The following is a 16,047-nucleotide window of genomic DNA, read 5'->3' as shown; positions in this document are numbered from 1 at the left end:
TCCAGACATACATATATATTGTTTGTTGCGAGGGCTTGAGTTTTTTGTGTGTGTGTTTATATATATATATCTCCAAAAACAAAGATGATGCGACCCACCGATGAAAGCGCTGGCAGGTCGAGAGGCACACAAACACACACACACACACACACACACACACACACAAAACTCAAGCCCTTGCAACAAACCGCCACCCCACCAGGAAAGAGGGAAGGAGAGGGAAAGACCAAAGGATGTGGGTTTTAAGAGAGAGGGTAAGGAATCATTCCAATCCCGGGAGCAGAAAGACTTACTTTGGGGGAAAAAAGGACGGGTATACACTCGCACACACACGCATATCCATCCACACATATACAGACACAAGCAGACATATTTAAAGACAAAGAGTTTGGGCGGAGATGTCAGTCGAGGCGGAAGTGCAGAGGCAAAGATGATGTTGAATGACAAGTGATGTATGAGTGGCGGCAACTTGAAATTAGCGGAGATTGTGGCCTGGTGGGTAATGGGAAGAGAGGATATATTGAAGAGCAAGTTCCCATCTCCGGAGTTCGGATGGGTTGGTAGGTGGGAAGTATCCAGATAACCCGGACGGTGTAACACTGTGCCAAGATGTGCTGGCCGTGCACCAAGGCATGTTTAGCCACAGGGTGATCCTCATTACCAACAAACACTGTCTGCCTGTGTCCATTCATGTGAATGGACAGTTTGTTGCTGGTCATTCCCACATAGAATGCATCACAGTGTAGGCAATTCAGTTGGTAAATCACGTGGGTGCTTTCACACGTGGCTCTGCCTTTGATCGTGTACACCTTCCTGGTTACAGGACTGGAGTAGGTGGTGGTGGGAGGGTGCATGGGACAGGTTTTACACTGGGGGCGGTTACAAGGATAGGAGCCAGAAGGTAGGTAAGGTGGTTTGGGGATTTCAAAGGGATGAACTCACAGGTTATGAAGGTTAGGTGGACGGTGGAAAGACACTCTTGGTGGAGTGGGGAGGATTTCATGAAGGGTGGATCTCATTTCAGGGCAGGATTTGAGGAAGTCGTATCCCTGCTGGAGAGCCACATTCAGAGTCTGATCCAGTCCTGGAAAGTATCCTGTCACAAGTTGGGCACTTTTGGGGTTCTTCTGTGGTGGGTTTGATGTGGACGGACGTGTGAAGCTGGCGATTGGACAGGTGGAGGTCAACATCAAGGAAAGTGGCGTGGGATTTGGAGTAGGACCAGGTGAATCTGATGGAACCAAGGAAGTCGAGGTTGGAGAGGAAAATCTGGAGTTCTTCTTCACTGTGAGTCCAGATCATGAAGATGTCATCAATAAATCTGTACCAAACTTTGGGTTGGCAGGCCTGGGTAACCAAGAAGGCTTCCTCTAAGCAACCCATGAATAGGTTGGCGTACGAGGGGGCCATTTTGGTACCCATGGCTGTTCCCTTTAATTGTTGGTGTGTCTGGCCTTCAAAAGTGAAGAAGTTGTGGGTCAGGATGAAGCTAGCTAAGGTGATGAGGAGAGAGGTTTTAGGTAGGGTGGCAGGTGATCGGCATGAAACGAAATGCTCCATCACAGCGAGGCCCTGGACGTGCGGAATATTTGTGTATACCCCTCAAACCCAGAATCCCCCACAGAAGAACCCCAAAAGTGCCCCACTTGTGACAGGATACTTTCCAGGACTGGATCAGACTCTGAATGTGGCTCTCCAGCAGGGATACAACTTCCTCAAATCCTGCCCTGAAATGAGATCCATCCTTCATGAAATCCTCCCCACTCCACCAAGAGTGTCTTTCCACCGTCCACCTAACCTTCATAACCTGTTAGTTCATCCCTATGAAATCCCCAAACCACCTTACCTACCCTCTGGCTCCTATCCTTGTAACCGCCCCCGGTGTAAAACCTGTCCCATGCACCCTCCCACCACCACCTACTCCAGTCCTGTAACCCGGAAGGTGTACACGATCAAAGGCAGAGCCACGTGTGAAAGCACCCACGTGTTTTACCAACTGACCTGCCTACACTGTGATGCATTCTATGTGGGAATGACCAGCAACAAACTGTCCATTTGCATGAATGGACACAGGCAGACAGTGTTTGTTGGTAATGAGGATCACCCTGTGGCTAAACATGCCCTGGTGCACGGCCAGCACATCTTGGCACAGTGTTACACTGTCCGGGTTATCTGGATACTTCCCACCAACACCAACCTATCCGAACTCTGGAGATGGGAACTTGCTCTTCAATATATCCCCTCTTCCCATTATCCACCAGGCCTCAATCTCCGCTAATTTCAAGTTGCCGCTACTCATGCCTCACCTGTCATTCAACATCATCTTTGCCTCTGCACTTCCGCCTCAACTGACATCTCTGCCCAAACTCTTTGTCCTTAAATATGTCTACTTGTGTCTGTATATGTGTGGATGGATATGCGTGTGTTGTGACTTGCCGAACGGGGGCGCTGGCGGGTCGATGGACGCGCGGGCGGGCACAGGCATGCACACAAGATTTAGGCTTTCGCGGCGGACTGTTGCCTCGTCGTGGGGAGGGGGGGGGGACGAAAAGATGCACATCCTTTCGTCTTTCCCTCTCCTTCCCTCTTTCCTGATGAGGCAACAGTTTGCTGCGAAAGCTTGAATTTCGTGTGTATGTTTGTGTTTGTTTGTGTGTCTATCGACCTGCCAGCACTTTCGTCGGTAAGTCACATCATCTTTGCTTTTAGTTATATTTCTCCCACGTGGAATGTTTCCCTCTATTATATTCATATCATTATTTATAAGATTTTCATTAATAGAAAAACTCTTATAGCTTTTAGTGAATGATTGTACATAGCTGAAGCCATGTATGGCCTCACCATGCGAGTCCTGGCAGATCTGAAGAAGAAAGATAATTTTTTTAAATATGCTTTATGACTTTGCTAAGGGAAGGAGAAGCTCACATTGATAAACATGTCACAAGAATGAAATTAGACAAATATTGGGGAACATTCAACACACATTTGCGAAGGTTAGGTACTGGCTCACCCTTGGTTTGATTGTTCATAAACAAACTTTCTGAAGGTTTAAAGGATTTTTCAGGCACTGAAATGTTAGCTTCTTCCGACACTGGAATGTGTGGTGATTATACAAGCATACAGGTCTAGGATCCAAACTATCATGCCAAGGACAGCTCAGAGAGTATATAAAGGAGTGTAGCTGATTCACAGCTAACAGGCCAAGACTTAAATGTCACAGGGACTCATGTTATGCCATTTTAAACAAATGAAAGGGATGCATTGGCATCACAAGTAGACAGGACAGTAAGTGAAACAGTAGTAGTGTTGTTCCACAAGAAGGGTTTTACAGAAACGAGAATGCTGCACATAGTAGTCAGGGATGTGCATATGAGGAGTTTGGTTAAAACAGTGATCTGTAGGGTGTCCTAGGGCATAGCTGTAGTTGTCAAAGTGGCTGGATTGTAGTTGGTGACCACTTACCATGAAAATACAAAAGGCCATACTGGCCTTCATATGCAGCCCAAGAGATCACAGGTCAAACAAGATGTCTCCATGGCACCAGGGCCAGAGGTTCAGGGATAGTGTCCACTGCATGGAGTGCTGCTCCCATAGCAAGTGTGAAGAACAGTGTGTTGCTGATTGTGTGGTCTGGAATACCATGTCATGTGGTTGGCACTGAAATCACTGATGTTGTACCCCACTTGTTACTTTGAAAATTCCCCCTGCGGGTTCGGGGGTTAGAATAGGCCCGCGGTATTCCTGCCTGTCGTAACAGGCGACTAAAAGGAGTCTCATCTGTTTCGGCATTTAATATGATGGTCCCCTAAGGGGTTTGACCACTTCCTTTCCAAATTTTCCGTTAGTGCGTACCATTTGGGGAAGGACGCCTTATGTGGTGCATCTTCAATCCATATTGCCCTAAGATCTGGCACACGCGATACTGTGATGGAGTTGGATTTCAATCTAGCTTCCGGCCACATCCGCTGGAGTGTGTTCCGGATAGCATACATTCCCTCCATTGTGCACTTCCATCTTTGCCCTCGTGATGTACATGAATATTTCGACACCCGACATCCAACACGGTAGCCAGTCCGTTGTGGTGGGGTCGTTATGTACCCTCTTGGTGGTAGCCCCCTGACTACACAGGGATCGCACTGCTGATGCCTGAGCTGCTACCTCCCCACGTATGCCGAGGAGTAGATGCATATCCCTCTGGGGCATCGGGACTCCCGGCAAAGACCATCCTGCCAAGTGGTCTTTGCTGTGGCTGGGTGGCGCCCATGGGGAGAGCCCATGGTTGGAGTGGGTGGCATCAGGGCGGATGACCCGCAATGAAGCGTGGTACATCATCTCTCGCTGGTGGGCCTCCACCAGCAGTCTCTAAGTGATCGAGGTCTAACCTCAACGGCAAGGAATACGAACCAAGATCATTTCCTTCCCTGGCCACTCCATGGGAGGAACGTATGGCTAAAGAAGGCAGTGGAGAATATTCAGCCCGGTACCTCGTGTGTACGCGAGTTGATGGGGAATCGTTTATGTCAACCAAGCCCCAGTTTTTTGTGGAGCATTTAGAGGACAAGTTCAGGAAGGTGGAGGGCTTGTCCAAAATGCGCTCTGGTTCAGTACTTATCAAAACAGCATCCTCTGCCCAGTCACGGAGGTTGCTCAATTGTGACATGTTGGGGGATGTTTCCGTTAGCATCACGCCGCATAAGAGTCTCAACATGGTCAGGGTATTATATTCCACAGGGATCTTCTTCTGCAGTCCGCCGATGAACTACGTGCCAACCTAGAACGACAAGGTGTTCACTTCATCCGGCGCGTCCATCGGGGTCCGAGGGATAATCAGGTAGCCACCGGTGCCTTCATCTTGGCCTTCGAAGGTGATGTTTTACCCGAAAAGGTCAAGGTGATGGTTTACCGTTGTGATGTGCTAGCCATATATCCTTCCTCCGATGCGGTGTTTTAAATGCTGGAAGTTCGGGCACATGTCATCTCGCTGTACTTCCGGCATCACATGTCAAGATTGTGGACTTCCTTCGCATCCCAATACTCCATGTGCTCCGCCTCCCATCTGTGTTAACTGCGGAGAACACCATTCCCCCTGCTCACCGGACTGTAGGATCTTCCAGAAGGAAAGGAAGATAATGGAATATAAGACCCTGGACCGCCTGACCTACACCGAGGCAAGGCGGAAATATGAGCGGCTACATCCTGTGCCCATGACATCCACCTATGCCACTGCTGCAACACCAGTTCGAACCTCTACCGTGTCGTCACCTACAGTTCGACCTCAGCTCTGTCAGAATTCACCGGCCCCCTTGGTTGTGGGGGGCACTTCACTCCCTGTTGCTCCTGCTCCATTTACTTCAGGAGCAACACCACCCCAACCATCGGGGACATCTGTTTCCCCTTCCCAGCTGGAGAAGCGTGAGCTTTCTTCGGCTCCTCTCGCCCGGAAAGGGTCCCTTGGGGCCCTCCCATCCCAGGCTTTGCCCAGTGCCAAAGCAGACACCAGCAAGTATCTCAAAGAACCAACGGTCGCTGGTCGTAGGGCGTCACGGTCGTCTTCAGTCCCTGAGACTGACCCAGTGAGGCCCTCCCAGCCAGAACCACCGAAGGCACAGTGCGCAAAGCAGTCCAAGAAAAAAGCTCCCAAGCATCCTGACATTGCGGTGGCACCTGTCCCACTGCCACCTTCCAACTCTGCGTCCAAAGATGAGGTGGAGATTCTGGCGTCCGCTGAGGACCTGGATCTCGCCAGTCACTCGGACGCAATGGACGGCTGTTGTACAGGTGGTGACTCAGTAGGAGCAGGGGCCCAGGAGGCGTAATCTGCCTCCCCAGTCCCTTCACGCCTTTCCCATCTATGGACAATATCATTCTCCAGTGGAACTGCAGCGGTTTCTTCCACCATCTAGCTGAGCTCAGACAACTTATCAGCCGTCACCCTTTCTTTTGCATTGCTATTCAGGAAACTTGGTTTCCAGCAGTGCGAACCCCCACCCTCCGTGGCTATTGGGGTTATTATAAGAACCGGGCAGCTTATGAAAGGGTGTCTGGTGGCGTCTGCATATATGTCCTTAACTGTCTTCACAGCGGGTTTGTACCTATACAAACAGCTTTAGAGGCTGTCGCTGTTCGGGTGTGGATGCCACAGGCTGTTACCGTCTGCAGTCTTTACCTTCCACTGGATGGTGCTGTCACGCAGCATGTCCTGGCTGCCCTGATAGCCCAATTGCCGCCACCTTTCTTATTACTGGGCGACTTCAACGCCCATAACCCTCTGTGGGGTGGGTCAGTGGCGACAGGTCGAGGCGCCACCGTTGAGCATTTATTAGCACAGCTCGATCTTTCGCTTTTAAATGATGGTTCCTCCACACACTTTAGCATGGCGAATGGCACGTACTCCGCCGTCGACCTTTCGATCTGCAGCCCTAGCCTCTTACCGTCTGTCCAATGGAGAGTGCATGACGACCTGTGTGGTAGTGACCACTTTCCGATCTTTCTGTCACTGCCACAGTGTCCGTCTTCTCTGCGCCCTTGCAGGTGGGCTATGAATAAGGCTGACTGGGACTTGTTCTCCTCCACTGCCGCTATTGAGCCTCTCTCTAGTGACGACATTGATGCGGTGGTTCACTCAGTCACCAACAGCATTGCTACTGCCGCCGAATCAGCCATTCCCAGTTCTTCTGGGACCTCTCGGCGGCAGACTGTGCCTTGGTGGTCGCCTGAGATCGCTGAGGCGATTAAAGATCGCCGGCGGGCGCTACAGCATCACAAGCGACATCCCTACATTTCTGCATTGAACAACTCATCACCTTCAAATGGCTGCGTGCGTGGGCCCGCCGCCTTATCCGCCAAAGCAAGCAGGAGTGCTGGGAGCGGTATGTGTCCACCATTGGCCTTCCATGTCTCTCCATCGCAGGTCTGGGCCAAGATCTGCCGCCTCTATGGCTATCGGACCCCTGTCAGCATCCCTGCGCTCTCACTGAATGGAGCAGTTTGTACAGACTTTGACGAAATTGCCAACAGCTTGGCAGAGCATTTTGCTCTTAGTTCCGCTTCTTCCAATTACCCACTGGCCTTCCGCTCCATTAAAGAGCGGATGGAATGTCGGAGCCTTTCTTTTCATATCCACCATTCTGAATCCTACAATGCTCCATTCAGTGAGTGGGAATTTCACAGTGCCCTTGCCGCTTGCCCTGATACCGCTCCTGGGACAGATCGCATCCACTGTCAGATGCTGAAACACCTTTCAGTGGACTGCACGCGACGCCTCCTCGACCTTTACAACCACATTTGGGTCGAGGGCGAGTTTCCGTCGCAATGGCAGGAAAGTATTGTTATCCCCATTCTGAAACCCGTGAAGAACCCTTTGGAGGTGGACAGCTACCATCCCATTAGCCTCACCAACGTTCTTTGCAAGTTGCGGGACGGATGGTGAGCCGGCGGTTGAACTGGGTACTGGAGTCACGGGGCCTTCTGGCTCCATCTCAGGATGGGTTCCGTAAAGGCCGCTCCTCCGCTGACAATCTGGTGAGCCTGGAGTCGGCCATCCGTACTGCCTTTGCTCGTCGTCAGCACCTGGTCGCTGTCTTTTTCGACATGCGGAAGGCGTACGATACGACATGGCGCCGTCACATCCCATCTACGCTTCATGGATGGGGTCTTCGGGGCCCTCTGCCGATCTTTATCCGCAATTTTCTGTCGTATCGTACCTTCCGCGTGCAAGTCGTGGCCTCTCGTAGTTCCTCCCGAGTCCAGGAGAACGGGGGACCACAGGGATCTGTCCTCAGTGTCTGCCTGTTTTTAATCGCAATAAACGGGTTTGCTGCAGCGGTGGGAAATTCTGTCTCCGCTTCCCTCTATGCTGACGACTTCTGCCTTTACTACAGCTCTACTGGCATTGCAGCTGTTGAACGTCAGCTACAGGGCGCTATCTGCAAGGCGCAGTCTTGGGCTGTAGCGCATGGCTTTCAGTTTTCGGCTGCCAAGACCCGTGTTATGCATTTCTGCCGGCGCCGAACAGTCCATCCTGAGCCGTGGCTTTATCTTGCCGACGAACTCTTTGCTGTGGTGGAGACCCACAGGTTTTTGGGGGTAGTTTTTGATGCTCGGTTTACTTGGCTGTCTCATATTCGGCAGCTTAAACAGGCGTGTTGGAGGCATCTAAATGCTCTGAGATGCTTGAGCCACACCAGCTGGGGCGCCGACTGATCTACCCTGTTACGGCTCTACCAGGCGTTAATCCAGTCTCATCTGGATTATGGGAGCCTGGCTTATGGCTCAGCATCCCCATCTGTGCTGGGGGTGCTGGACCCAATACTACACAGTGTGATACGCCTTGCCACTGGTGCCTTCCGTACCAGCCCTGTTGACAGCATACTAGTGGAGGCAGGTGTCCCTCCACTGCGGTTTCGGCGCCAATGTTTGCTGGCCACTTATGCTGCCCGTGTTCTTAGCACGCCCGGGCATCCGCACTACCGTCTCCTGTTCCCGCAATCGGTCGTCCATCTGCCAGAACGTCGGCCCCGGTCAGGTTGTATGATCGCGGTCCGCGTCAAAGAGCTTGTCTCCAGGCTTAGGGTTTTCACTGTTCCACCTCCTTTTCGGACCACTTTGCGTACACCCCCATGGTGTGTTCCTCGCCCTTGCCTTCGGCTCGACTTGGCCCAGGGCCCGAAGGACTCAGTCCCTCCGGAGGCCTTCCACTGCTGCTTTCTTTCCCTCCTTGCAATGTATCAGGGCGCTGGCATTGCGTACACTGACGGCTCGATGGTTGCTGGTCGTGTCGGTTATGCGCTTACTCTAGGGGACCATTCCGAACAATGTTCATTGACGGCCGGCTGCAGCGTTTACACTGCTGAGCTGGTCGCCATCTTTCGTACCCTAGAGTATATCCGCTCCTGCTCAGGTGAGTCCTTCGTGATCTGTAGCGATTCCCTGAGCGGTTTACGAGCTCTCGACCAGTGTTATCCTCGTTCTCGTCTGGTGATGGCTATCCAGGAGTCCCTGCAGACTCTTGCGCATTGCGGCAGCTCTGTGGTCCGTGTTTGGACCCCGGGCCATGTTGGGATACCCGGAAATGAAAATGTTGACCGCCTGGCGAAAGAGGCCACGAGTACTCCATCTCTGGACATTAGCCTCCCGGAGACAGATTTGCGAGCGTTCCTACGCAGCAAAATTCTGGCCCTTTTGGACACTGAATGGCGCGCCCTGCCTTCACGAAAGAAACTTCGGGCCATCAAGGAGGCTACCGGTGTGTGGAGCTCCTCCTTGTGGGTCTCTCACAAGGAGTCTGTTGTCCTCTGCCGGCTGCGCATTGGGCACACATGGATGACGCACAGCCACTTATTGCGACATGAGGACCCACCTTCATGTCGCTGCGGCTCTGTTTTGACAGTGGTCCACATTTTATTGGACTGTCCACTTTTAGCTGTGCTCAGGCTGTCGTTCGCACTGCCTGACACGCTCCCTGCCCTTTTAACAGATGACTCTGCTATGGCTGGCTTAGTTTTACGTTTTATTCGGGCAGGGGGTTTTTATCATTTAATCTGAGTGTTTCTGTTTTATTTTATTGTTTTGTGTTGATTCTGGCCTTTGGCCTATGATTTTAAACTGATTTCTTAATGTGTTTCTAAGTGGTTGGCTTTTCCTTTTTTATTTCTATGGTCGGCCAACCACCATCACACTCTGTGTGATTTTAGTCCTTTTTGTCTGGTCTTTGTCTAAGTTTCTCATGTTCTGTGTCGTCTGTGATCTATTCTGTTAATCGTTTTTATTCTCTGTGGGTTTTTAGTATTTGGAAAAAGGGACCGATGACCATAGCAGTCTGGTCCCTTTAATCCCACAAACCAACCAACCGACTTTGAAAATACGTAACTTAGATTAAACAGTGGTAGACACCTGAGAAATCTATGAATAAGATGTGTGACCATAACAGTGATGCTGAGTAGTACATGCAGTTGTGCAGTAAATATCTTAGCTCTGTCAGCTAGAGCCGACATGCAATCTTTGTGGTCTCGGGAGCATAAAATGCAAGAGCTTAATAATGATGCAGAAAAATAGGGCTGACCATTTTGATACTGGCACATGGCCAGCAAGATTCTGTAGTAATTGTGGAATTGGGAATTTTATTAGGTAATTGCATGAGAAGCTAGAGCAAGCTAGCAAGATAGCAAATTAATACTTTGTTGGAGAAGCAGTTCAGTGCCAGGTTGCTACATCTGTTACTGGTAGATTCAAACAACACACGAGTGTAACAGAGATCCTTCAGGAACTCAAATGAGACTTCCCAGAGGGAAGGTGATGTTCTTTCTAGAAACACTATTGAGAAAATTTAGAGAACTGCCATTTGAAGCTGACTGGTGAACGATTTTGTTGTTTCCAACATACACAGCACATAAGGACTATGAAGGTGAAATTTGAGAAGTCAGGGCTGATTGAGAGGCACATATATAGTCTTTTTCACTCATATTTGTGAGTGGAATGGGAACGGAAATCACCAGCAGGGTTATGGGGTACCCTTTACGATGTGCCATTAAGTGGATAGCGGAGTATAGATGTATGTGGAAATTCTAGGTAAAATAAGTAGCTGACCAATGTAGTAGGAGCAACAATGATTTTTTCATAGTAGTAAATGTACATATACATCCATACAAAATAACCTATTACTAGTTCCCTTAATTAGCCGTGCGAGTAGATTAGCACTAGTCACAAACAGCTGGTTGTCACTACACTTCACAGAGATAAATCCCTGTGGTAGCTTCTGCCTTAAGATTTGCAGTGTGGCTCGTCCCACATCCATCCACGTCTTCATTTATGGAATGCAATGTGTAAATTAAAGAATGAATAAATGAATAACATTCACACCATATCTCTAGCCAGGGCAGAGGTTACAGTGTTGAAAGCAAATTTAATTTTCTGAAAAACATTGTGAAACATTCAATAATAGGTGCAACCCATCAAGACAAATTAAGATCATCATATTTCACTGAAATAAGTTATACCTGTATAAGCAATTCCTCAAGGATGTTTAAAATCATCAGATTTCACAAAACTACAACTTTATTTATTACAAAGGTACAGAATTGGGGTCAAATTTTTATTTTTATACATGCCTGCAAAGCCTTTCTTTCCAAAGGAACCATATGATTTTAATGTTGCTCACATTTTGTGTTTGTGTGTGCACATAAAACATTAAGGTACTTTTCACAGCTATGCTTAGGACCAGATTCGTCATTTACTGATCACAAATATCAAAATCCTTTTCTACACATTTAAGCATCCAGACAATAGACTTGATCCATGCATTTGCAAGCATGTCAGTTTAGGAAACTCAATGCTGTTCCCATGTAGCATCACAGTTCATCCAGTGTTATTGGTACACATAGGTGGAGCCTGCCACAAACACCCACCAATAAAAAAGATACCATACTGTGAGATGAAGCAAATTTCATGGTCAGGTCTGCAGAACCTTGAGCTCATCAATGCTGGTTCCAATGCAGTGGTATACCATTCGTATGAAAAATTATATTTCTGATAATTTCCCATCTGTTCGGTTTTTTGACCATCTATGTGTTTTCTAACATTGTCAACTTTCTTCAATTTGTTACAGAATTTGCTCCTCTTCAGATTCAGTTCAGTGATATTCTCATCAAACTGTTCATCACATTACTTATGTGTAGTAATAACTCCCGATCACTACCAACAAACTTCCTGCCCATATTGCACAGCACTTTACCCTTATTAATGTTGCAGCTACCAGTTCAAGTCATTCCTTGAAGACTCATTTTATAAGAAGGAAAAGCAATCAGAAATGGCCTACTACTAGAAGAAGTAGACACTACTGGTCACACACTAAATGAAACATACTGCATCCAATTCCTTGGTGTCTGCTTGGGTTTCAATTGAAATGGGGTCCACAAATTGGTAAAATTGTCAAGTTGATTCCCTCAGCATTACTCACCTACAGGCAATTTCAATGGCATCTTTTGGAGTTTTCACTTGTTTTTGGAATTATCTTCTGGGAAAGCCAAATAGAAATAAATAAAATATTAATGTTATTTAATGTGAAAGGCAATAGGGAGTTCCATAGTGACATGTAGATGCAAAGTGTTCACATCACATTCCTACTACAAGCTTGTATAGGATAAATACTAATTTGTTCATTGCTGCCATGTCCTATAAGATTATCCTATAGGCTAGGACTGAGAGAAAGCGTGCTGGGAAGCATTTCTGCATGTAGACACTCTGGAGGAACATTCATTAATAGCAGGGCAGAGAGAGATGAGCTTTTTGGTTATCTCATTCTCATGCTGGTGCCTCCTTAATTTATTATCGATCTGAATGCCTAAGAACTTAACTCTTGGAACCTCATCCAGTGTCTGTCATTGATATCTCCTCGTATCTGTAAGTCATTTGAATTTGGAATTGCATGATGTATGTTTTTGTAAGTATAAAGGTTGAATTTTTGTGCTGTTGCCTGTAAACCAGTGGCAAACATGTTCCATTATTCTCCTGGCTGTTTCTAGTATGAATGTGTTTGGCCATTATCAGTGTACTAATTATCGGCAAGCATTGCAGATTTTGAAGGCATCTCCAGTTGCTTTAGCACAACATTTATGTAGGTCAGCCCTGTGGGACATCATATGTATTGTTTCCCGATTCTGTATTCAGTTTTCCTCCCAAGGTATCATTTATCACTATGACCCAGTTTATTGTTGCTAAGCTAAGATTCAGTTCTTGTAAGTGTAATTCATTTAACATGACAACACTTGTAGTTTCCCTGAGTAAAGGAAGATTAAGGCTTTATTGTGATGCCAATAAGTGTTCTCCACTTCTATGTGCCTTGTACAGTTACAGAATGAAAAAGTCATCCCAGCATTGGGGGACTGCTGTAAATAGTGAAGGAGAACATTTTGTTGATTATTTAAGTCTCTTAATTGTAGCTGTTATATATTACAATTAGGTAAATATGCCATGAACCATATACCAACCAAATAATTGCTGGAAATGGGTACATATGCCTTACCTTTTTTCATTTTATTGGTAAACTGTGTTTCCTTTCATCACTGTCTAACCAGTATGTATAATGTTCAAAACAAAACGTGGTCTGTTAAGCCCAGTGTCTGAATACAGATGTTGCAAACACGGATTGGTATTGTACATATCTTTTGCAACACAGTTAACTCAATGGATTTGTGCTAAGTCTTCAATGATGAATCATATTGTCTTTAGTTGTCAAGTTTATAAAGAATTTAATATTTTCTCAAAACGATTCTGATCTACAAGTAGGGTTATGGCTGAGTAAATGGCAGAACATTCTTAATTTCTTGTCGTAAAATGATGTGGCTCTGTTGAGAGGTTAATGTAATCTGTCCACTATTGATTCTCATAATATTTGAGGAGTAGTGTTTGGGTCAGCTGTGTTGTGACAGTTAACCAACATAAAAGCTAATTACTCTTGTTGTGAAGTATCGGTTAAAATAATTGTAATGAACAACCCTTAGGGTGCATTGAAATATTTTGTAGGTTATCAACTAAATGTGTTTACTTCATTGTAGAAATAACTGAACTACTAAATATCCACCAATTGATGTTGGAAATAATTTGATTTTGTTGTATGATCAGTAGGCGTGGTAGTTGCAGTGGATAGAGATGCAATTATTTCTTAATGGAATACAACAGTATAGTTACTCATTAAATGGTAGTTGAATCGAAAGTACAATTCAGCTGAGGAAAGAGCGATTCCAAGTTCTCTCTTGGGCAATCACATGTTTAAAAAGTGAGTTTCATTCATTGTTGTAGTAACAGTTCCTTTTCTAAATGATTGATAATGGGTTCACACAATTGGCCGTGAGGAATTAAAGATAGCTTCTGAAAGAATTTCTTAAAATTATGTTTAAATCAGAAATTATTTGAATTGCACCCTTCCTTTAAAATCCAAATACATAAGAAATATGTTAAATTAGGCATGCAATAATTGAATCTAAAACTTGAAATCTTGAAGATAAAAGTAAAAAACTAATTGCATTTGGGACACCATAGATTCTATACATAGCTCACACAAATAGCATTAGTCATAATGCAATTTTTGATACTCAAAAAAACTAAAACTATACATAAATCATACGATTTAAATACATGAGTCTTTCAGTTTTTCATTATATTACATTTTCTTCTTAGAAAAAAAAAGATAAAAAAAATTCATCTTGCAACACAGTCATAGGCCCCAATTATAAAGACATAAGTAATATCTGATGCTTTTTAAATGATCATTGGTTAATTTATTAATGTTCAAATTTGTTCAGTTCTAAAAAAAGTGCTGTCACTTTTGTATTTTGTGAAAAAATTGTAGCCTTTGGAATGGGTTTCAAAAACAATACCATAGGTTCTGCATTTTCAGAGATGCCATAGAAATTGTTTTATACCTCTCTCATTTAAAATTTCTACAATGACAAACAGTCCAGGATTTATCAGATCAATATGCACATTCTTGACAGCATCTGTTGCTATAGTGTCTTCGTCTGCAGCATTTGATCCCCGCAAGAATCATTTTCCACCTCTGAATACCAAGCACATCTTTGATGGGTTGCATCATTAGTTACGAGAAGATGTTTGGTTTTTTCAAGCTTCATGGTTGTTGTGACAACAATATTATGATAGCTTAAGGTAAAAAATAATAATAGTTTTGAATATGAGCAAAAACGTTTTGAATATGAGCAAAAACGTTTGACCTTAATGCGAGTTACACTCACTCAGTTGTCCAGAAACCATCTTCCAGTACCATAAAATATGGTTTTTACTTGAATCTGAGTTTGTGCCATTTATAAAAATCTGTAGCTCAGCCAGCATACCATTTTCTGTGTTTCATCTGGTTCCACACTACTCTCCTCATTGTACCACAAATAGCATACATGACGACTTTACCATGTCACGCAGCAAAGAATAACAGTCCATTTCCAGTTTAAATACTTTTGAACACAAACTGGATAATGTGTACTTTTTTTTTTCAAATATAGAAGAAGTACAGCCATCTCAACGAATTGTCAAATTTTGTTACATGTGAAATCTTCTTATTTACATCAGGTATTATTTATATGAGAACACAGCAACAGAAACTGTTTCATGTGTTAGATCTCATTAGTGATGATGGCATGATAAAATGTTCCTGCAGCATCCAGGCACAACCTGCAAAGCCTGTACTAATTCATGTTATGAATGAGCATTTTGACTTTGGTCTTTGTTAATCATAGACACACTATCTACAAAGTCAGTCTGTAGATTTCCAGATTTGAGAAATCCATTTTGCACATATCCCCAATTCAGCAGATTGTGAGTTTTCTATGAAGCAGTGAAATATTAAATATAAAATTTCCTTATAAATTTCTGACACTATGTCAGTGATGCTACCATTAACTTCTGCATATTTTTGTTGCCTGTCAACATCAATCCATTTTTTTCCATTTTGCTTGTTTGTCAGTCAGCTTCATTCTTTAATGTGGAGTGACGTTTAGGAGCTACAGTTTTTACACTTTATACATGAGTTCGTAGTACAAATGAATTATCGGTAGACTACATGTTCCAGTAACTCCTCACCTCATAAAAAAAATGCTCTTTTCAGTGCATTCACCAGATAATAAGAGTTGGCATGATACCTTCATACATACATTGAGGTGTATTCAAAACGAACAAAATGTGTAATAAATGAAAGTATTTTTTATTTGTCCTATTTCTGTATCTGTCTAAAATTGCTTATAAGCTCCCTGAGCTGAAAATACCATATAGTACTTTTTGCAAAACTCTGTGCATCTTTCTCTTCTGATCTTTAAATAATCTGTCAGGTGCTTGACAGATTGTCATCCCTGTTGTAAAAAAAATCAACTGTTTGCTTCTTTTTTTTCTGAAACCTTGTTATCCAGTTTGTGTTGTTAATGTGTGCTTAAACATAATGGAAGTTGTTCCACTGGAACAATTAATTTGTTTGTTACTGCATATTTCCATGTTGGGCTCTCTGGATGTAGTTATTTCAATCTTTTCACTGCTTTTCCTAAAGTTTAT

At 45.0% G+C, this 16,047-nt stretch overlaps 1 protein-coding gene across 9 annotated transcripts in view; it reads left to right on the top strand.

Moving 5' to 3' along the window:
- LOC126427081 (zinc finger protein 99-like) overlaps nucleotides 1-16,047 on the top strand; it is a 141,063-nt gene that overhangs the window by 67,761 nt on the left and 57,255 nt on the right. The gene's annotated exons all lie outside the window — the stretch shown is intronic.

The sequence above is a fragment of the Schistocerca serialis genome, chromosome 11 (assembly GCF_023864345.2).
Source record: "Schistocerca serialis cubense isolate TAMUIC-IGC-003099 chromosome 11, iqSchSeri2.2, whole genome shotgun sequence".
Classification (NCBI taxonomy): Eukaryota; Metazoa; Arthropoda; class Insecta; order Orthoptera; family Acrididae; genus Schistocerca; species Schistocerca serialis.
Note: the sequence above shows the minus strand (reverse complement) of the source record. Positions and strands in the feature narration are given on the sequence as shown.